At 36.6% G+C, this 18,242-nt stretch overlaps 1 protein-coding gene across 2 annotated transcripts in view; it reads left to right on the plus strand.

The window, feature by feature from the left end:
• Positions 1-377: 377 nt before the first annotated feature.
• Positions 378-18,242, plus strand: part of ZNF366 (zinc finger protein 366) — a 35,443-nt gene continuing 17,578 nt past the window's right edge. The window contains exon 1 of one of the 2 annotated variants that reach the window (XM_068666879.1): positions 378-562. The gene's annotated coding sequence lies outside the window, so the exon portion shown is untranslated. Of the gene's footprint in view, positions 563-1,473; positions 1,892-18,242 lie in introns of those variants that run through there. The other variant, XM_068666880.1, reaches the window with a different exon arrangement.

Raw genomic sequence — 18,242 nt, forward strand, 5'->3', positions numbered from 1 at the left:
CACTCCATGTATGATCACTCCTTGTCTAAAGCAATAGCCTGAATTGTCTATACAGAATTCTGACTGATTGTTCTGCATAAGATACGGGCATCTTATTCCTAGACGCTACTTCGGAAATTCATTTGTTTTAATGCAGTTGCACATAACAAGCTGTAAAGTGGGTTTTATGAAGCCAATAATGCAGATATAATACTTGAGGAATTCCTTTTGGTTTGGTTGTATTTATTTTTCCAAACATTTTGTTTGAGAGAAAATGAGATTGCTATCTGCTGTTTCCTTATTTTTTTTGCAGGAAAGCAAAGGGTTGTTGACTTCCTCTCCCCTCCCTTCCTTCCTTCTTTCTGAAGGTACTGTACTCATCTGAAAAAAAGAGAACGAAATGATTGTTCCTGTTCTCTTTCTTAAGTCATTTGAAACACTGTCCCTGCTAGTTTTCTAAGTTACTGCAATCTCTGCACGGGGGGGAGAGGGTGAGAGAGAGAGAGAGAGAGAGAGATTACCAACATGAGAGCAGGTAGAGAGTTTAGATTTAGGGCAAGATTCCTTCCAGCTTCAACAACTGGTAAGTTAAGTAAAAATGCTTTTATGGTTAACTCTTTAGAAGTGTGATATATATATATATATACATATATATTAATTATTATTATTTTTTTTTTAAGGAAAGGCATTTATCATATACACATTTAACTGATAAGAAGATAATAATCATATGCATCGACAAGCAATATATTAATTCTACAGATGTCTATAGTCTGTTTTTTAGATATCGGTCATAATAGCATGCATCTTAATCTGTGCAGGCAAGAAAATATTTTCCAGTGAGGCTGATAATATTCATAACATAATCTGCTGTGTATTTTGTATGTAGGACTTCTCCTAGGAGAATCTTGTTACAGGCTTCACTCACTTTACCCTGACTGTTTCAGCAAGCTTCACTGGGCCATTGCTAGAATAACGAGAGAAGCTGTGTCACATGCAAATTGATGTATTTCATATATCATCTGCCACTCCTGAAGTCTGCGCCAACCTACCAACCTGTGCTACAGTGAGAGAAGAGTAGTTTTTTGTTTTTTTCCTTCAGATGTTATTGTGTTTACAATTCCAAGTGTTTGTCTCTACTCATCCGTGTATATGAATAGTCTAGAAACAGTGACATTTAAGATGTGCTAAGACAGTTTCAGGTTCTCACATTGAAAAAGAAAAAGGAAAAAAAAAAAGAAAAAGAAAGAAAAAGAAAAAGAGGTTCACGTTACACAGTATGTAACAACATCAAGGCTGATCGCTAGTAATAGAATCTAGTAATAGAATAGATTCGGGTGTTGTGTGCTTATTTGTTATCTGTATTGTTGTAGATACAAATAGGTGTTTTTTGTTTTTGTTTTTGTTTTTCTTGTCAGGCATAAATGTAGCAAAACTATCAGAAGCAGAGCATAAAATGAGTGATTGAATGCAAGGATATGTTTCAAGTACTGGACGAGAAAATCCTCTCTCCATGCTTTTATAAATGCAGAATGCAGTGGTAGGGAGAGAACGGGGACAGGTAATCATTTCTCTGCAGAAGGGAGAGCTTGGTCATCTTCTGACCCAAGCTCTCTGAAGTGCAGGATCCTTCACAGAATGCCCAGAGCCCAGACAGAGCAGCCCCAAATGGTGGGCAGGCATTGCAGAGGGCTGGCAAGCATCCTGAGTGGCTCCAGTTCCGCTCCTGGTGCTGGTCCTGGACCTGGTCCTGCTCCCAGTGGGGTACCTGGGATGTGCTTCGATCCTGGGACAGCCCTCCGCTCTCACCCCTCACTCAACAAATGAGTGGAGCAGGCTTTCTTCCCCCTCTGTCTCTGCAAGTTTTTCCATAAGAAGGAATGATCTACCCCAAATTCAGCCCGATTCCTGGGTAAGTTGTAGATTCTCTTCAGTCTAGGAGCAGTAGATGGATCTGGCCACAGGAGGTGTAAATAATTTGTTTCTAGAATGTGGTAGCTCAACATTTGGTCTCGCTCAGACTATTTTGGCACCAGTTGTTAGGCTTACTGGATGATACTTAGCCCTCAGAAAATGTCTGCTGATGGCAAGAAAGTGCCACATCTTGCCATGAAAACCACCTGCCACATCTGCTGCTTAGTGTACCTGGGATTAAGCTTTACCTGGCTAATATTGATATATATTAAGTAGAGGGCTTTGACAGATGTTTTGACAGTTACATGTCAAACACCTGGACACCCACTTTTTAATTCCAGTGGCAAACAGAAGAATCTCCAAAACATTCAAAAATACATAGGCTCCGTGTTTGGAAATCACTGCATTACTCTGTTGTGTTTTCCTCAAACAGCAAAGCGTTACTCTAGATTGCAATCAGCTCTATGTGTTGATTTGATTAGTTCAGAAGTTCAGTTTACGTTGTACACAAAAGCCAGTTGCGGCATTTAGGTACAGATGTTGGTTTTGAAGATATGAAACATTAATATATTCTTTATTAGGACCATGCATGTGATAAATTTTTTCTCTGAGAGACTGTAAAAGGAGGAAATTGTCTGAAGTACATAAAATATACGTGCTCATGTTCGTATTAGGTGGGCAAGAGCAGATAATGTCATTTCTAAGCCCATTCCCTAAAAATAAATATACAGAAAGATCTATTTAATAGGAAAGATAAATAATTTAATCATGAAGATCAACCCTGAGCTTTAAAATTCATTCTTAGGTTCCATCTTTCAGGTTTCTTTTTCCTTCAAATAATACTTTTTCTTCAGTCATTTGGAGCTTATTTGCTTTCGCATTATGTATTTTATTGTTAGGATAACTGTAACGTGGTTTAGTGTAATGGTAATTTGTACTACTAATTTGTACTACTAATATTTTTCTGGAGGGGTCAGGAGGAGAGACTTTTGACTGGTGTGTTATCGTTATCCCACATGTTTGAGATATTTACAAGCACAGAAGGGTATATTCTGAGCCTAGTTTGAGTACCAATCCACTGCCAGTTTAGTACAAATGAAATGTTTGTGAAATTTTGGTTACCCACCTCAATGTTATTAAAAAGAATAAAATTAATTGAAGCAATAAACCAAGAATAAAAATAGAGATGTTCTTGTTTATTTTACTTAAAATCTTATTACTGCTATTGCTGAGTGTGTTATCTATATAGATAGCACACAAAAGTAAAAAGTCACTCAGTGTATACATGGCTTATTGTTTAATATTTTAATATTTTCTCACATACTTATATTAAGCCATTATTTCCAGGTGATTTCTTCTCAACTATAAGGAAATATAGGCATATTTTTGTTTGTTCTGAGAAATAAGTAAAAAAAAAATCATTATATCAATGATAGCAGCAATGATATGGAAAAAAAAATAGCCTATGGAAATCCCAAGTTAACAGGCCTGAAAAGCACAGAAACTGATAAAAGCCTTTCAGTAAATGTCAATTTTCCTTTTATAGTTAGGACAGATTGTTTAATGGCGAAAAGCACTGAGAATCTGGGTTTTGGATGCAGAATACTGGCATTGAATTACTTGCACAGTAATATTTTCGAGTCTCTAATATAGATTTTTGACCAGAAGGTTTTTAATCTTTGAATTGTAATGAGTTTTTACTGATTTCTCATTCTTTCAAACAAACACACAGGTAAGAGCCTTAACAGTACCTGGGTGTAGAGCAGATACAGTTGGACTGAGAGACACCATGTACATCCTACAGATGCACTTATTGGCATGTCTTTTAGGTGATTCTTTTAGGGCAGACAGACATGCATTATCTAGAATGAAAGAGCCACAGAGGGATGAATCAAGGTAGCAACCCAAAACAAGCCTTGTATACAGAGATGGAAGGGTGTGGATTACCCCAGACAGCACTTACTGTTTCCAGTCTTTGATATTACAAAGCCTCAATGAAGCAGAAAAGCACCTCTATCTGAATGGACCACTCCACTCATACAGATATGTCAGTAGAGTATTACCCTGACAGACAAAAGCAGTAAAAGCTGCATAAGATAATAGGGTTTCTGTGTGATGATGATTGACAAGATGCATGTCAATCAAATTGTAAGGAAACGTCTCTTATTAGTTGATCAGAAATGATTCATAGTTTCTAAGCACAAATGCCTATCCCTCGGTAGTAATGGATCTAATAAGACAATGGATCTAATAAGACTCTTTCCAAGAGACCTTACAACTGCAGTGTAGACCACCAGAGTCTGAGGGACTGATTTTATACCTCAATAGATGTTTTCAAATATATCAGTTATTAAAAGCAAAAGAACATTTTCTTCCTAAATGCATTTTTTTTCCCCATTTTACTTTACCATTCACAAAGACCACTGAAAAGGAACTTGGGGAAGAAAGAATTATAGAGACAATGTGAAGCTTTAAAAAAAATAAAATAAAAAAAAAATAAAAAGGTGACTCAGGGATATCCTCTTTCTTGTTGGAAAACTGATATTCTGAAAGTGAGACTGCAGTTCTCCAATACTGTAAAAGTTTTAGTGGATTTTTATGTGTGATTTTTAGACATTTACCCAAAGAAGAGGTCTAAGTTAATACTTATGTGTTAATTAAAAGATACATTGAATTCTATGATGGGTGTCAGCATTTTATTTATTTATTTTTCTGTGAGGGCAAGGTATGACGTATAACTTATTAACTTATAAAATGTTAGTGGTCCAGTAAGAAACATCATTTAATCTCTGTTTCAGTTCCTACTAAGCTTAATATTTTTGTGACTTGTTTTTCTAAAATGAATGGTTTTATACTGCTGCTACCATGACCCTGATAAGGCACACATTTTCCTTCTGAACTAACAACACTTAATGTGTTGTAAAGACTTTCAATGACACTGGAAGCAGTTAAGCTAAATAATCAGATATGAAAAGAAAATATTTTCATGCTTTGAAAGCTATGGAAAGAACTTACATGATTACTTTTTTTTATTATTTAAATTTTACTTTCACTCCTTGTTTCTTGCTTTGTGTGTTAGAAAGACATTATTAATTATTTGAATCAAAGAAGGAAAAAGTTATTATTTTTGTTTTCTCTCCCCTCCTTTTTCTACTATAAAAGCAAAAGCACAGAAACATTTTCCTTCTACTTTGTGGATTTGCATGAAATCATGCATATGAATTTTTGTTTGATTTAAAAGAAACAATTTAGGACAAAAAGTGTTTCCTGAAAACCTATAATATTCATAAAAAGTAAACCTGCAAGCATCCAACTTTCCATCTCCTCATACCTTTTAGAAACATGACAATTCCGTGAACACCGAGATGTTTGTTGAATTTGAAGGTTAATTTAATTACAAAAAGCTACAAGGTAAACTGAGTCTCATACTTTGATAACTTCACTTTTCTCTAATGAATTAGAGAAATGTACAACTGAACTGAAGTTAAAAGCAATATGAGCAGGGTCATATATTTCCACCTGTTATTTTTAGGTGTTGCACTATGAGAAATGTGAATGTACAGCAAGTAGGCATTAATTATTCACTCTGTTTGGAGGCCTGGTGAAGAATAGCAACCACCTAATTTCTCTGCATAGACAGAACTTCACAGGATGGTGTTTGCAGGGTGGAGGAGCTAAGAGAACAGGTGTAGTGTCTCTAGGATGGGATCAAGTGTCTACACCTTATTCTTATTCTTGTTCTTCATGGGCCAGATACTAGGTGGTCAGAGAAACAACAAGTGTGTTGGCTGTGAGTGGCATTCACTGGTTCCTTGCTATTCCCTAGCTGTGCAAAAGCCACTTAGGCTTTTGCCTTCTGTGGCCAGAGTTGCAGTGTAACTCAGACTCCTTTTACAGTGATGAAAAACATTTTGCTTTGTGGAGGGCTCCATGCTGAATATGCTACTATCCCTCTTGGAAATAAATGATTGAAATACAAACATTTCACAAGGTCTTTGAAACTGGAAAGAATCTGTGCTCTTAGTAACATCCAATGTGCTAAATTTAAACCAAATTTAAATAAGCCCACTCTAATGATATCAGGAAGAACACATTGTGGAGTATAATTACTATTTCAGGTTTAGTCATCTCTCTAAGGTGCTTTCTAAAGCAAGTATCCCCTTGTTGTTTCAGCTTCAGATAAAAATTGTTTGAAATTGCTGTTTGAAAAGGGAGTGTCTTTCATGTAACAGTTCCAGGTAGCAGAATATTTTTCTACCTGTCTACTTTTTCTTACAAGTATTTAGAAATAAGTGTAATGAAAAATAATAATCAGGAAATGAAAAGAGATGACATACTTCTAGAGCATCCATCAGCCTTCAGAGAACAGCAGAACTTGTTTAAACTGTCTGATACACTGAAGCCCAGGCTGGGTTGTTTCCCTGGTGCAGATTTCAGAAGCCATGAAGAGCATCCTATATTAGTCCAAACTGATAGGTGAGCGGAGGGGCAGGCGCAGGCGCTGAGCTCTGCTCTCTGGGGACAGCGACAGGACCCGAGGGAACGGCATGGAGCTGGGACAGGGGAGGGTCAGGCTGGGGGTTAGGGAAAGGGTCTGCACCCAGAGGGTGGTTGGGCATGGGGACAGGCTCCCCAGGGCAGTAGGCACAGCACTGAGACTGCTGGAGTTCAAGAAACGTTTGGACAATGCTCTGAGACACATGGTTTGGATTTTTGGGTGGTTCTGTGTGGAGTCAGGAGTTGGAATTAATGATCCTTTTTGTTCCTTTTCAACTTAAATTATTATATGATTTTATTCAAGACCCAATATTGATTTTAGGCTGAGTTTACTATTTGCTATTGTTCTATAACAGGAATTTTAGAAAGCTACAAAGAAACTGTTGGAAAAATAAGAGGACCAAAATGTGCTTTTATGGTTATCTGTAACTAAAACCATCCATTTATAAATGTGTAGGATAATATTATTTTCCTGTAACATCACAGCAAGGAATAGCACCAGTGTGAATATTAGATAAAACCGATCTTCTGTGTAGTGCTATATTCACAATATGAAGTCACCAAGGTTCCCAAAAGTGTTATATGTGTGTTTATGAAGTCACCAAGGTTCCCAGAAATGTTATATGTCTCTTGGTAGCATTTTGTCAAGATGCTATGGAAGCAGTCACATGCATCAGAGAATTGGTGCTGACTGACCCCTCCTCCAGATCTCCTATACTCTGTGCCAAAAAAGAAAAAGTAATCAAAGACTTTTGATCTCAGAAACATTAATTTCTTTTTTTCCTGTCCCATAAAAAGAGAAACCCTTCTAACACTACCCACAGATAAAGAAATGTCACTGAGTAGAATCTGCTGGATTCTGTAAGCAAGTGATCAGGACTCAGGATTCCCTTTAACAACTGTGGAGATTTTCACTAGCTTGTTCTCTATCAGACACAGAAAACGAACAAACAAACAAAAACACACACGAAAAAAAACATGCACAAGCACTCAGTGGAAGGCACTGAACATGGTTGGGTCAGCAAGTCACAACATGGTTCATACATGTATAAACGTTTACCGTTGGGTACTGTCCCGCAGCCCCTTGCCTGACATTGAGTAAGAACAAACTCACTTGCCATTACTACTAAAATATAACAAAAGTTCCTCTCAAATCTCCTGCTTTTTGCACATGTCACTTGGCTTGATTTTCAAGAATTCGAGTTCTGAATAAAATGATTTGTTTCAAACTTATGTCAAGGAAGGGATTGAGAGAGGGAGTTATACTGGAGTCACTTTGGTGTCATGGATTTTTGGTTTCCTTTTTTCTTGTGATGAATTGAGTTAGTAACCAAAACAAACTTTTGTCATCACTAATGGTGAAGGATTAGTGTTAAAGTGGAAATTTCACATTTCAAACTTCAGTGTTCATTTCAAATCTCAATGTTGACTTTTTTTTATTTTTTTTTTCTTTTTGGCAAAAAGTAATTTTTTATTTGTTTGCAGCTCAAGTCTCTGTTCCAGTATCTGCTGATGACATTTGGCTAAGTCTGAGCTGCCATTCCCACTCCGTATGCTAGTTTATTGAATTCAGTAAAACTGGCATTTTAAATCTGTTTCAGTTTAAAATGATTAACCTCAAGAATTTCTCCCTTTTAGTTGATTTACACAGGGGCTTGTTTTCCAAGTGATCAAAATCACAGAAGCTATACAAAATTTGTTTTGAATTTCAGTTTCTTTTAGATGTGACAACAAACTAGCACTTATTTTTGAAATGTTCTCAAAGTTAACAGAATAATTAAGTGCTATATGCTGGATGCATTTTGGGGGATCAGAGGGAAAAAGCATTTGCTTCTTGATATTTGCTTCTTTCAATGAGAAGATTCATGTTTAGCATCACAGGTGAAGGGCAAAGCCAAAGGGGATGTTACCTTAAATAACTTCCTTGGAGGCATATTATAGTCAAAAATATAATTTTGTGCTGGAGCTCAAGAACATTGCTCATTAAACAAATTTAACTAAATTGGTTTTAAATAATGAACCCTTATTTGAATGCACTTTTGAGATGCACATGAAGATGATCTTATTCTGAACAATAAATACATATTTTAGTTCTGCATGGTTTGAATGCTTTAACACAGATTTGAAAAACAATGCTCTTTAATCACAGTGGAAACATCACAAGTAGTTTCCTCCCAGTGTCCCAGTAATTTGCCTTAAGAATAATTTTGAACCCTGTCTCTTTGCCCATGATCCTTGGGTTCTCTACTATTACTTGGGTATCAATGGAATAAATGCAGTTGTGTCCTAGGAATGACACTCACATCTCTAATTCTTTTGCTCTGTTTCCTTTGAAACTTCTATTCAGTTGGAAATTGCTAAGTCACGACTGAGCCACCTTAACTTGAAATATCTAGCAGAGTTTAATAGGGATTAATCATTTTTTTTCAACAAAGCAGCTTTTCCAGCAAGAAGTCTGTCCAAGCTTCAACTGAAACCAAATCTGTTTATACTAAATGACTAGGAAAGCATCATTGGGAAATTACTTTTAAGGAACTGGACACCAAGGGAAGTGCTTGGTAGCAGATACATTTTTCCTATATCTGTCAATTTCTGGATGAAATCCTCTTCTTTCAGTTCTTGTAGGATAAAGCATGTCTTACTGGAACACACTATAATTACTGCTTTATCAGCCTTCAGTTTCACTATGAATTTTGATCTGTGTGAAACAAATTGAAAGAAAAACAACTACAAAAATATCTTGGTCCTAACAACATTCTCTGTGTTTAATTAAAACTAGTGTTTCATTAAAAATGTGAACTGTTCTGGAAACTTTATATAAAAACTCTCCTACATCATATGATTTTCCTCTGCCTTTATCCAAGCATATGCACACATTTTACCTGCTACTTTCTTTTGAGGTTCTTGTTGCTTTACACAAACAACATGCAGAATTCAGAAGGTGCCAATGCTTTCTCATACATTAACTGCTAGTTACATGGAAGCATGCCAGTGGGCTGGCTTGAAGAACCAGGACTGAAAGTGCCCCTCAGCTACCCTTTAAGATAACGAAGAGGTGGGAGGAGACCAGACCATCTCTCTGGCCTCCATAGAGGTGATAACAACACTGGGACTCCAGTAGGAAGGAAAGCTCAATCTATTTCCTTTTTAAAGGTCATAAATGCTAGTGAAAGGTTTATTTTCGAAACAACACCCCAAGCATAACAGCATAAGGGTTATGGAAGGGCATGCTTTTTTGATCATTCTAATTTTGAGTGTTCTGCATAGGTCCATTATTTGTTTTGAGGTAATACTACAGTAAAGCTCTCTCTTCTCAGCTTCTCTCTACCATACTTAATGGTTGTGCTTTGTAGGTGGAAAGATTCTGTCCAAAGTATGCTTTCAAGGACTCATCGCTTTGTTCAGTATTACAATTTTACCAGCAGATCTCTCCTTATGCTTATATTATTTATTTGTTTTTCAATTTACCCTGTCTCATAATATCTGATATTCAGAAAAAAAAAATCCTAAAACTTCATTAGTACAATTTAATAACTTTCCAGAGGAAAAACTATTTAATACTTAGGATCCCTGTCATCCACCAAAATGCACAGTTTTAATTTGCAATGGCAGATATGGAAGTAGACAGGAAACAAGGATGAAGTGATAGGACTTCTATAAACAGTGATTAAAGTGACTTCACATACTTTCTAAAGGCAGAGGCAGATCCATGGTACCAGCCTCTGACATGAGAACTCTTTATCAAGTTAAGAAAAGGAAGAAATATATCTTATTGACATCACTTTATAATAGCCAAATCCCAGATCCTGTTCTCAGCTACTCGCCATTTTTTCCATAAAGATTTCAGTTTGACATGAATGAGACCAGGGACAAAATTAGGAGAGTTTCTTAGGAAGAATTAGATCATCTTCAGAGGTCCCTTCCAACCTCAGCCATGATGTGATTCTGTGATTCTGTGAGTAGTTAAACCAGCTGGCCAACCTGTCATTCTTTCTAATAACTAGTGATAGTAGAATCAAGTTACATTTCCACACAGTCTGCTGACACAAGTTAAGCTTTGCACAACTGAAGCTCTTCTAGCATATGTGCTCCTGATGCCACTGTCCTGCCCAATCTGTTCTTATCAGCCCTGAAGTTTGCACAGGTCTGGAAATTCAGTATGCCTATGCCCAAAAGCTTTTGGGGACCCAGTCCTTCAAAAATATTTATATGAAACTATATATAGAACAGTGGCATCAAATACAGTGCAAAATATAACAACCATGAAATGAGAGACTTTGATTCATTTTCCTCCTCCCCCGTGAAGGATTTGGACTCCCATCCCTAACCTCTTAAGGGAGTACTCTAACTAGAGCCCAAGGCTGTGAGGCTAACCCTGCTCTTTAGAGGAAGATGCTCTAATGCCCTTGTCCATTACACAGCCAAAAATGCAAATGCCAAGTGACAGGAAGTAGAGAGAAGTTGGAAAGGGTAGTTATGGGCTGTAGACATTTAAAACAAAAACTATAGTCTGTGGACTCCATCCTCTGTAGAGATAGCTCTGGACCTTCCTCCACGCATCTCTTCTGGAGGTTTATTGAAAACTTGGAAGTTTGAGGTACTTCACCCTACTGCCCTACTGGGTGATTGGGTGATTGCCCTTGTTGCTTGGCTACATATTCAGATTTTTTTTTTTTCTTTCTAGTTGCGCTTTCTCTGCAATGTTAAACCTCCAGAAGTCACTCAGGGTACAGTGTGATTGAAGACAATTTGCTAAGGTACTTTTCTTGGACTGGAACATTTTCAGTATAAAGACTGACTTGTCTTCATCTCCAGGACTCACCCTTGCTGGGCTCACCCTCTCAGAACTTACGCCCTTGCTTTTTTGTTTTCTTTTTAAAATAGTCAAAATTAGCCTGGGGTACCTAAGACAATTCTTCTTGACCTAAGCATGTGCACACTTTCAAAAATAGCTGAGTGCCACATGCTGGTTAGTGTTTTTGAGGCAATAGTTCACTGCTATGTAACCTTGTGACCTTCAGCCACAGTATGAATATATTTAGTTTTCTTGAAAAAAAAAAAACAACACAAAAAACAAACAACAATAAAACAGGCTTTGCACATTGAAAAATGCTAACCAATACAGATTATGCAGTTCAAAAGTTATCAGCAAAAATGATCCAGCTGTACAGTGTGAAAAGATCAGTTTCTAAAGATGGGAGACACTGAAAAAGGTGTGATGTTTGAGGAATGGTGGGGAGATGAAGTGGTGCATGAATAGAGTGACTTGCAGTATCCATGGGCTTCATGTGTATTTGAGGAGAAGAAATATAACTGTTTCAGAGAGATGTACATTAGGAAGAATGCAGGTAGACATCTCTCCACCCTCACCTCCTGCACAGTACCACAGTACAGCTCTCACTGTCCTGACACTTCCCTGAATCTCTGAAGGCACAAGACACTCCATCAAAGCTGTCAAAGATACCTCACTTCCCCAGGACACAGCTACTTATCTCTGTACATCCCTCATCTCACTAGAAAAAAAAAAAAAAAAAAAAAAAAAGCCTTATGTTTTTATACTAAGTGCCTTTAATCCAAATCCACTCTTCATGGAAGAAAAAAAAAAATAAAGAAAAAAAAATCTGAAGACACCATCCTTAGGTCACAGAGAGATCTCTGATCCACAGAGAGCTGGCTGTACGCCCAAAGACCATGCTGGAAAGTTGTCACTGTACCTTTTCCTGTTTCTTATATTCTTCACAGGACCTTGGTTTAGCTACTTTACTACCCAGAGCTGATATGGCTGTTTTTACATCCTCAACAACATCTAATATAAAAATATTAGATAATTAGATATATATTTAGATTTAGATGTATATATATTAGATATAGATATCTGTGGAAGGAAAAAGAAAAGCAGAAAGTTGGGCCAGAATTTACCCTGCCATAGGTAGAGGTGAGGCAGCGCTGTGCCGTGGACCTAGAGGTGGACATCTGCCAGCAAATGGCTGTTCCGTCCCTCCCCAACATAGCCTTGAATACTGTTGGTAGCAGTGAACTGGGGAGATTAAGATGTTCAGCTGAGGACATATGATCTTCGTCCCTTTAGACATTTTTAGACCTGATAATCTTCTGTACCTTACAGGATCACACCATACGGACTCGTGGTTTGGGGTGAAGCAACCAGCTAACATTTCAAAGCCTGTGAACTTAACATCCACTTTATTATCCAGGTTATCTGTGTGTTACTGGCCATTTTAGTAGATAGAATAGAGAAGCAGAGAGGGTATGAACCACAGACGGAACAGAGAAGTGATGAGGGAAGGAAACGTAAGAGAAGAACTAAGAAAACTCACAAAGAGGAAGAAAAAAAAAAAAGAAAAGAGAAAGGAGGATAAGGAAAAGAGAAATAAAAGCCAAAAGAGCAGCAAGCCTAAACTGTATTCAAAAGTCACTTCTTATGGATACTGAAGTGACTAAAGATGGGCCATGAGAGTAAAGTACTGCTAGGATGCCAGGGTCATTACCAAAAATACCATATTGCAGATGTTCAGTGGTTAACCCAGTCATACTGCTGTGTGACCTCCACCCAATTGTCTTACCTTATTAGGCAAGAGAAGAACAACAAAAAGATGAGAATGATAGCAAAAGTTTGGCTAAACTGAGGACAAAACATACATAAGAGCAATGAGAGTGAAAGCAAAATATTCTGCCAAACTTTTGCATTCACAGAACCACAGAATCACAAAATCATCTAGGTTGGAAGAGAACTCTAAGATCACCAAGTCCAACCTCTGACCTAACACTGACCAGTCCTCTACTAAACCATATCACTGAGCACTACATCTAAATGACTTTTAAAGACCTCCAGGGATTGTGACTCAACCACTTCCCTGGGCAGCCCATTCCAATGCCTAACAACCCTTTTGGTAAAGAAATTCTTCCTAATATCCAACACAACCCTCCGCTGGTGTAACTTTAGCCCATTCCACCTTGTCCTGTCACCAGGCACATGGGAGAACAGACCAACCCCCACCTCGCTACAGCCTCCTTTAAGGTATCTGTAGAGAGCGATAAGGTCACCCCTGAGCCGCCTCTTCTCCAGGCTGAACAAGCCCAGCTCCCTCAGCCGCTCCTCGTAAGACTTGTGAGAATGTTGAGAACAGACCACTCATATTGGACAGAAGAAAATACCTACAGCTACCTCCCTACTGCACCTGGCAATTTCTTTTGATTTTAATCAATGTCACCACTGAAAAGCAAATTATGCAATACTACTACTCAGTGCAATAATATCTCTCTATAAACATATCTGATGCCACCGGTAGTGCCCTGGCTCTGGCAGAGTAGGTGGTAGGATTGTTTCAGATTTTCGGCAAAGGAAATTTCAGAATGTAATGTAATATTTTCAATTTATTATCAAAACAGAAAATGATCTTTAAGTTACACACACACACACAAAAGTGAAGACGCATTTATTTTTATACTGTTTCATGCATTTTATTTACTACATGAGATACCAAAGTAACTATACTCCTGTAAAATTGCTTCTAACATCTTGCTCCCTGAAAACTGAGTAGAAAAATAAGTTGCACGTATACCTAAGATGGTTCCAAAAGCTACTCTTAACAGCAGTACAGACAAGATATTTCCCAAACATTTGTATTTCTAAGCTAAAATAAAGAAAAATTCTGTAAGTTAAAATGTTAAAATTTGGGAATAACAAAGATGAAGGTCAAACAAAGCAGGGAGCACACTTTGCTAAGAGACCCATTTCTTTACATTCATATGATCTTTCAGACTACAGAAATGCAGGCGTGTGGCTGTAAGAGCCCCTATAGCAGACAGAATATTTAAAATGATCAAACCTTAAACAAGAAGCCAGGAAGACATGCCAAAACAGCATCACTGAAGGAAAAAAATAATAATTGAGGATTATACAATATATATGAGATATCTTTGAAAGTTCATTTTTTTGTTGCAGCTGTTTACTGTGTCATGTTCAGCTCTTTAAGTGTGTCAGATTTTTTAATCAGTTAAGTTTCTTAGGTGTGTAATTGTATGATTTCCATTGTTTGTTTGAAAAGGTTTCAGTCTGTTAACAGGCGTGGAAAGGCAGGTATGACTTTTCATATGTAAACACCGAATTTGCCAAAAGTATCAAATTTTGGTCATGTCGTAGATGGCTCCATATCCCATCGTACAACAAAACCCATAACAAATTGCATGGAAAATCATGATCGATCATTTTCAGAGTTCATTGGAAATCTTGCCATAAACCATACCAAGCTCTGAATTACATCTTATTAAGAGCTACCAAAGCTATTAGTTTTAATTTTCTAAGCATTTACTGTGACAAATACGTTTTTGTTGGAAAGAAGAAGTTTTATCCTGAAGCCTGATATCAGCAGATGAAGGTAATTTCCCAGGGAGAAGTGAAAAGACACTGAACTCCTTAGTACTATCATATTAATGTAGGAAGAAAAAACCTGATCTCATCCACTTCTCATTTTCAGTTATTCCAGACCTTTTTCACAAACAATTGTTTACTTGTTCCCAATACCAATTGTATTAATGATGGCAATACAAATGGGGAAGAGAAATATATATGGCAATACCTTCATCTTGACAGAGTTATCCATTTGAGCAGACATACCTGTCTCATAGAAGGTGTGGAACAAGAAGAGTTATCTCAGAAGACAATTAAGATGATGATTAAACCATGGACTTAATATGACGCAAGATCTACTTGAATGTGAGAGAAAACAAATATTTGTAGAAATGGTATTGAAAAAGAGTTGACTAAACTCCACAAAGTCTATTATTCCAAGTTCAAGCCTGTTATTTTATGGCTTCCCCAATATTTGTGTGTCCCTAATCAGTATCTGCATTCATTGATTTTGGATACTTTCCCTAAATTCATGTTTATTTTTGCAAGGTAGTCCAAATTTTTTCCTCCTCCCAGCTCCACTTTGTGGCACAAAAAATGTTCTCATATTATAGAATGTAATAGATCTCTTATATTAGCTTCAGATAAGAGAGCATAAAGAGTTCATCACTGATTTGTATATTAACATATAGCCAATTTGTATATAACATATACTCAGCTTGTGTACTCACTTCGAGTATATTACTATATAGTCAGTATATGTTAATGGAACGCATTTTTCAAAATTGTGTGCAAGAAAATGTGGATATTGAAGCCAGAAAAGATGGATGAAAAATAAAATTTCCATGGGCTTCTTTAATGATTAAGAGTGTAAGGTTGGCTCTGATTTTAGAGAAATTTTGGTTTAAATTTGAGCACAATCTTTTACCTCTGGCCCTCCTCTAGTAAGTATAGTCACTAAAGCCTAGAGTAAATAAAATGCCTTTATTTGAAAAAAGCTGTACAAATAACCAGTTATCAAAGAGCAGTGATAGTTTGAATCAATATCCAGAAAGCTTAGTATTGAAATAACTAAATCTTTTGAGCATGTTTACAGATTTTGCATTGTTCACGGAGGCAGTACCTACAAATAACAATCTGACTGTACAAATGCAAGCAGATGCATGCATTTTACAGATACAGAAAATTATCATAATCTAATCCAACTACTTATTCAACGCAGACCATAAAGACAGCAAAACAGATAAGAGACACTTGAAAACTAGAGGTTAAAAAATCCACTTAATTATTTTCCAACTCTGAAATTATGAAACTCCCAGAAGAAAAAGAAATGAGGAACGGTAACATTATTGTGGGACTTCACTCATACACACAAAGCAGCATGAAAGAAGATATGAGAACAAGCAAAAGGGAAAGAAAAAAGGGGCTTATGTTGCCACTGAAGAAAACTAACAGGGAAAATCTTAAGGAGGGATCAGATGTATACCAACTAAAAATTACTTGATTACCAGTAATGGATATATTCACATTTGTATAGGTATTCCTTGGATTTTCGAAGTCTGACAAATACCGCAAAGAAGTATAGATTTGGTAGGGGACACTGCTTTGCTGCTGAAATGAGATTAATTCAGCATAGTAAAGCTCCATTATTCAGATATGGAGACTGGTGTAAGTTTTGTATAAATAGCAAAGGAGTGAAAACTAAGTAAAGATTTTTGTGTTTAATTGAACAACTATATGAGTGAATACATTTTAAAACAAAAACTGTACTGAAGGGTGAACCAAATGAAGGAGATCCTGTAAAACCTATTAAGCCAACCACAACCACCTCTGTAATAACATTTTTTTTTGGAAAAATAATAATAATATGGTTGCTCAAGGAGGCTCAAGCTCTTCAACTGATCAATTTTGGCCAAAGAAATCTAATAGAGTGTTATTTATCAGTGATCCTCACCAAATCCTATACAGGAACAGATATTAAATTTCATTCTTTTCTTATAGATGCCAATCTTTCAGGCCCCAAGAGGAAACTACAGTCATATATGTTCATCAAACACAGAATTTCTCTTCCAGCTTAGAGAAACTGGCCTGTTCAACCACCTTGAAACTTCCTACAATCTGTTCTCTTTTACTGTCATTTGAAATAGCAAACACAAATGCAAACCTTGTACTAATTAACCTGTTTCCCATTGTTAGAAGGTACATGTCACTTTCACACATCTTGGTCTTTTTTTTTTTTTTTTTTTTTTTTTTTTTTTTTTTTTTATGGTTCCACTGCCCAAGAAAAAAATCAGAATAGCAGAATAGTAGTAGTCTGTATTTAAGCTGGAGCAGCTTCATAGCCTCCCATTTGTATTGCTGGGCTTATTATTCTTCTATAGATAGAAGGCACTTTCATACAGGAAGCAAAATCTTGGTTCTCTTGAAGTCTAAAGAAACTTTACTGTTGACTTCAGTAGGGAATATTAACTGTGGACTATAACAATGAGTGTACTTGCAGAGTGAATAGCATGGTTTACACACTTTGTTTTGTTTTGTTATCCTTTGTCTTTAGAAATATGATGTCTGGAAATGAGAAAGTAAACGGTAATTCATATTCTGTGCTAAAATCTCTTCCTCTTTCAGGGAAGTTAACATTATTAGCTGCTGCATAGGTAGTCTAATTTGGAAATAACTCCACAACTATCTGAGTCCTCTGTAGACTTTCTTTTCTGAAAGGTCATAGAAAGAGCTTATTTGTGGCTCTATTTTTCAAAATTTGTTTCAAAATACACTTACTTATGTAGACATAAAGACATGTGAATATGCCTGTCTGTTCTGAAGAAATGATCCCTTTTAAAAGCTCTGGAGAGTTGGGTTTAGGCTTTTTAAATGTTTGACTGCCAACATTGCTTGGAAACTTTTGTCTCAGGGAACTTTCCACACCAAGGTTTCAAAACTGAAAAGCTGGGATACTGCTGATAAAAGCTAGAATGTTTAATGTTATCCAGACTTAAACTGAACTCATTGTTTAGAATCACGACAGTGTTCTACATAGCATTCCATCCTAAATAACTAGGTGTTGAGCAAGGAAAGACTTTTGAAGTTAATGGTTGGACTTCATGATCTCGGAGATCTTTTCCAACCTAAATGATTCAAAGCCTTAAAGTGCTTATATAGGAAAAAAAAAATGTCCCTAGGGGATACTTAATACAAAAATTCATCACTTCCTACTCCCTTACTTATCATTAAATACTAACATGAGACGTAACCATTGTCAGATAAAACAAAAATAATGGTAAAAGTACTATTAAGAGCTTAAAGTTCTGTACTGTAGTCATTTAGGACTCCTTATGTACAAAAGAACTATTTATTGCATGGTGGTCAAATCTGCAGTCTATTTGACGTTTTCTCAGGACTCACATTTTTATGGAATTAAATTCTGATCACAGGGAAGATCGTGTCTCAAATTTAAATTAGCAAAGGTTTGCTACCAACAGAAAAG

Source organism: Anas acuta, chromosome Z, assembly GCF_963932015.1.
Source record: "Anas acuta chromosome Z, bAnaAcu1.1, whole genome shotgun sequence".
Classification (NCBI taxonomy): Eukaryota; Metazoa; Chordata; class Aves; order Anseriformes; family Anatidae; genus Anas; species Anas acuta.